Below are 5,819 nucleotides of genomic sequence, written 5' to 3' on the forward strand. Positions count from 1 at the left end.
ACTAAAAAGAAATGTTATCAAGCCATGAAAAGACATGGAGGAAACTTAAATGAGTAACAGTAACTAAAGCCAATCTGAAAAGGTTACATACATACTTTTTGATCCCATATGACATTCTGGAAAAGGCAAAATTATGGGGGCAGTAAAAAGATCAGTAGTTGTCAGGGGCTGGGGTGGAGCGGAGGAGTAGGCGGAGCAGATTTTTTAGGGCAGTGAAAATACTCTGTATTATAATGATTGATATGTCATTATAGATTAGTCCAAACCCATAGAAAACAATGGTGAATTACAAACTATGGACTTTGGGTCATTATGATGTGTCAATGTACTTTCATTAATTTTAACAAATGTACCACTCTTGTGGTAGGTGTTGGTAACGGAGGAGCTGTGTACGTGTGGCAGGAGAGGGTACATGGGAAGTCTGCACTTACCTCTTTCAATTTTGCTGTGAACCTAAAATTGCTCTAAAAAAACCCAAGTTCTTAAAAAATTTAACAGGGAACACTTACTATGTGCTGGGCATTGTTACTATACTTATTTACAGATAGAGAAACAGGGCTCCAGGGACAATAATCTTAACCACTATGCCATCCCACTCAAAATTGTTTCCTTTCCAAATTCATGCTGTGGGAAACACCAGCTCAAACCAGAGGCTCTAGTTTTGCAGATGAAGTCCACTGAAGAATAGATTTGACAAAAGGACTAGCTCTAGGCCATACAGCTAATTCCTATCACTGTCCTCCCAAAACAGTTTTGGAGTGGGGATGTGAAGTGAATCTGTAAGGTGAAAAGTGGTATATTCTTGAAATGTTTTCTATCTCAGTGTACATCACTACAAAGTTAAAGCCCATTTATAGTCCTGCCTGAGAAAAATTTAGGTTTGAGTACAGGAGTCTAGGTGAAATTGAATCTTCCTAGCTGCCTTACTTTACACATTTGATTCTTCTCCACAACTGATTTTCCTGACCAATCAAATCCACAAAGCCAAATGTTCTAAATTAATGTTTCTCATAAGAAATGATTATGGAAATTATTACAATTTCATGCTACTTATTTCAAAGATCATTACAGACCAATGAAGTTGAAGGGTCCATCATCTTCCCATCTAAGTCTTCTGTATACCCACTACTCTGATTTCAAAACCTTAAGATTTAAAAATCTATCAAATGTTTGATGACAGAGATAGCATTAAGAGGGAAAATACATCTTGAAACTTTGAATAAAAATTAAGTTTGTCTTCCAAATACCAGAACTTCAGCTCAACTGTGACTTCAATATCCTTCGTATTTTAGGAGATAACTATCCTTTAGCTCATCCTAAGTACAGTATATATTTCCTCCCACCTGAAGCAAAAGTAGCAGCATTCAAAGAACTGTGACAGATGGTAGTGCATCAGGCATTTCCATTTCAAATTCCATCACTGAGAAGCCACGGTTCTGCTATCTCACTTCAGCAACTGCATTGGCAAGGTCAGCATGTCACTGTTATTCCTTATTCTTTCTTATCTCACATGACACCTGTGACCTGCAAAGACCAAGCCCATGGGTCCATCTCAACATTAGAACCAAACCCCTAACAGGTAAAACTTTGCCGGTTTTTGTACACAAATTGTCATGCATGAAGTGTTACTTATAAAGCAAAAAATGAAATAAAAAAATTAAAGAAGAGATGTGAAGACTGAACAAATATGGCCCAAGTTCTAAGACTGTTTTGATCCTAAAAGTTGCCTATACATTCCTTCAAAATTAAATTGTCTACTACATACCATACTTAAGATGTTTCACAACACTCATCTCATGGTTCTCACTTGAATATATCATGTTCAGGGATGGCAATGGAAAAGTTTACAATATAACCATGCAAAGCCTACATATGCAACTAAAAAGTTGAATATGTAACATTTTCTAATTATCCCCCTTTAGGATTTCTAACTATGGCTTAAAAACCCAATGAACAAGTGGAAGTTTCCCTCTGTACATGGCTTTTATTATTTACATAATACAATATAGCATCAATGCTGAATAGCATGATTATGTGCAATACATAAATATGAACTATCTGTACACATCTGCAGATCTAACTGAAACTAAGATACAGAAAATTGAAAGCAAAACTGAATGCTTTAAGAATAAAAGTAAAAACTAAGACTGAACACTGCAGTAAATCAGTATTGCCTCGTGTACATACTTAACAATTTACAGATGAAAACAGGCATTACCACGACACTAATCTAACTATACTCATTTATATATAAAAAAACACGTTTCATACATCACAAAAAACCTTCCATTATAACACAGAAGTGATATTACCAGACAAGCATCAGTGAAGTATACTGCCTCTTCTAGTTTTTATTGTACAATGCTGTAAATAATGCAGCCCATGCAATACACCCAAGAACACTAGAGTCCTACACCCAAGTACAATTAATATGATAAAGCAGCCCTCTGCAAGTGGTGCTGGATACCACTAAGAAGTCTACTGCAGCCATTTTGGTTATGATTTTCCATGCAGAAGGGTACAGTTACATTAAGAACTGAAGTCTTTAAAAAAGCTTTAAACATTCTTTCTTGAACCAAAACACTCAACAAAATATGCACATGAAAAATTATTGAGATACCTTTGCAACTTAAAATTCAGATGCATGTTATTCAACAGAGCTACTGTATGTGAAAACCAAACGTAGAGTTTTAATTTCTTCTTGTAAACAAGTTAATCCTAGTGCAGTTCTGTGCTATGCATTTTTAGCAATGAGAATAATGCAGATATCTTCTGGTGCAGGCCAGCACAGTAAGTTTCAAAGATAGCTCAAGACCCTGTTGGCTTGATGTTTACTCTTTGTAACCAGTTGCGATGTATACCTCTCACAGAATGTCTTATTTGACAGCTTTTAGAAGACTAATTAACTAGGCTCACATATGGCACCGAATACTGGTTTCACGGAAAGGTCTGATCCACTTTATAGCTTTCTTCCTGCTTCCAAAGAACATGTAGAAATTAACAGCGTGAAGTTTAACTATGGTAGAAGTTAAACTTCTGCCAGTCCTTTTCTGGTGTACCATTTAAAAAAAAAATACAGGCACATAACACTAGCCAAAGACTACACCTTGATTACATTCCCAAAGGCAGATATGCTGCAAACATGCAGATATTTCACATATATTGTTTGGCACGAGGGAACTAAATTTTGTCCCTGTTATCTGTGTATTTCAATTTGCTGTGCAGATTTTCATCCAATTTTATTCAAGGGAGGGCATATACATTTTGTAGGGCTGTATCTATCCAATTCTGCCTGTAACAAACACCCAAACAAACTAAAATATCAACTATAAGACAGACAAGTGTGAAGTAAAACTCTGGAGAACATCAAAGAAAAATGGCCATGCATCTGCTCTTTAATGTTTTCCTACGATATATTAAAATAAAAACAATGTTTCAGTCTCTTCACAAGTAGTAATTTATATTCTCTGGATTTTTTCAGCCACAACAACTGGATTCTCTTTTCTGATTTTTGCTGCAGCTTCTGCTTTGTAATCATAAGGACAGTTGTGCTTGTCAGAGTAACGGTGAAGTCCACAAAACAAATTTCCACATCGGCAGTCAAACCCTGTAAGGCCAACTTTCTGCACATGAAACATCTGTTCTTCTTTGGTTTGGGCAACTCAGGAGCTTTTTCTTCACTTTGAGAAGTACTGGGCTGAGAAACTGATGGACTGGGCTGAGTGACAACTGGCTCTGACACCTCTGTTTTCGGGGTAGTTATTTTGTCTTCTCTTGAAATGCTCATTTCTGTCATTTGCTGCGTTACAGGCAAGGCAGCCACAGGCACATTTCTTGATTTTTCAGTTGTGCTGCCAGCAGTACCTTCACAGTTGTTTAAACTAGTGTCGGCCCTTTGTACAGATGCAGAATCTGAGGTAGGACTGTTGGAACCACTAGCTGTTCCCATTGGGCTCATTCTGCCACTCTTCTGCTGTCTCTGAAGATATTCTTTGAAGCAAACAGAACACATTCCATTTGTCCTAGGATTCCCATAAAAGCCACATCCTGTACTACACAGCATGGGCCCTGGGGTCTGGTTAGTCTCCTGAGCCATTGTTCTCCCTGCGGGGGCAGGAGCCGGGCTCGCGCGCGACGCCGGCGCAGTAGAGCCGGGCCGAGGCCTCCGGGATAGGTAAGCCGGCCGCCCTGGAGCCGCCGCGGCCGGCCGGCAGCAGGTCGTAGCCGCAGGCGGAGGTGGTGTCGCCGCCGCGGGTTCCTCCTTTGTTCCCGCAGCGACACCGAGCGTGGCCGGGACACGCTGGAGCTCGGGAAGTGGGAGGAGGGAAGCGGGGGGGGCAAAGAAGGAGGCGGAGGGAGGATCGAAGGCCGCAGCGGCTAAGGCGGCTCGCGGCGGTCGCCCGTCGTCGCCTCAGCCTCCACCGGCGGCGGGCTGGGCCGACTCCGAGAGCGAGCGGGGCGCGCGCAACGAGGCCTGGGCGCCGCGAGGGTCCGCGGATGGCGCTCTCTGTCGCTTCTGCTACCGCGAAGGGAGCTGCGCGGCTCCCGGGAGCGACGAGTCCCAAGCGGAGGTGCACACAGCTCCCCGCTCCGGCGGACTGACGCGCTCTCTCCGCCCGCCGCTCGGTCAGTGAATTATGAGTAGTTTTAAGGTGTTTAATGCTCAGGGTTGTTAGATGGGTTGTTCTACCAGTAGAAATGGGTTTAAATATAAATGGCTCTAACAGTGGAAAATGCTTCAGAACAGGTTGTGGATGTACACAGCTGAAGAGTTCTCTGTGAGAGCTCCTAACCCCATAGAGCCATGTTCCTCAGTGGGGAGAGACAGAAGACAAACTAAAAAGTCCTGGTCAAGATTCAGGGGTTGACTCTAGTCGATAAAGTGTTTCTCTAACTGGGATGTTTATACGCTGTATGATAAGAAGAGTGCAGAGCTGGTGACTCCTCTTCAAGAGTCAACTCATTCTCTCCTTGTCCAGCAGAACCCAATTTTTTCCAGGGTTGCAAGTGCTCAGTTACAAAGAACCAAATAAATGACTGTGTTTTCCAGCCTCCTTTATAGCGAGGGGTGGTCACAAGCTATAGACAGTGACGTATAAGCAGAGAGACCGGACAGGGTTTTGAAAACTCTTGCAAGGCTACTGATGCCGGTGGGACTTTTTTTTGTCCTTTCCCCTTTCCCTTCTTCTCCCTGATATGTGTACAAGTTGGCTTGGGCTCAGATGTCATCTTGGGAGCGTGAGGACAAGAGACACATTCCTCAAGGATGGCAAAGGCAAAGCCCAAATCCTTGATGAATCATGAAGTCACCATGCCGGTCCCAAACTACCTATCTCCATCCTGCCTTTGCATGAGATAAAAATGACCCCTGATTCATTCCAGCCACTGGGTTTTTGAGGGGGAGAGAGAGGGGTGCGGGGTTCCTAGTACAGCAAGGTGACTTCTCACATGCACAAAGTACAAGGTGCATATTTGACATTTTCTGTCCCATTCTCCTCTTCTTTAGTCTACCAAGTTCAAATATTTAAAACGTAAAGTTCCCTGGCAGAATATATAAAGTACCTAGTAGTAAATGCTATCTGATTCCTTTTCTCCTGAAGTTAACCATTTATCCAATGGAAGGAATGAGAATGTTAATTTTAAAAGTGCCGTGAGGGTCATTCCCCAGTGAGACCAGGTTGAGGTGAGGTGCCATGCTGGGGGCATGCACGTTAGCTGACCACCACTCAAATTTCCACTAATTTTTATAATTATTGCTCAAAAATTCACCTGATGTTTTAAGAAAATCAATTAATTAAGACTCTAAGTCTTTTGAATAG

At 41.8% G+C, this 5,819-nt stretch overlaps 1 pseudogene across 1 annotated transcript; it reads right to left on the reverse strand.

Annotated features, from left to right (window-relative positions):
- Positions 1–1,964: 1,964 nt before the first annotated feature.
- On the reverse strand, positions 1,965–4,627 carry LOC140694084 (AN1-type zinc finger protein 5 pseudogene; annotated as a pseudogene). Its single transcript, XR_012069840.1, has one exon. The product of XR_012069840.1 is annotated as an AN1-type zinc finger protein 5 pseudogene (transcript).
- Between the last annotated feature and the right edge of the window lie 1,192 nt (positions 4,628–5,819).

Source organism: Vicugna pacos, unplaced genomic scaffold (assembly GCF_048564905.1).
Source record: "Vicugna pacos unplaced genomic scaffold, VicPac4 scaffold_20, whole genome shotgun sequence".
Lineage (NCBI taxonomy): Eukaryota > Metazoa > Chordata > Mammalia > Artiodactyla > Camelidae > Vicugna > Vicugna pacos.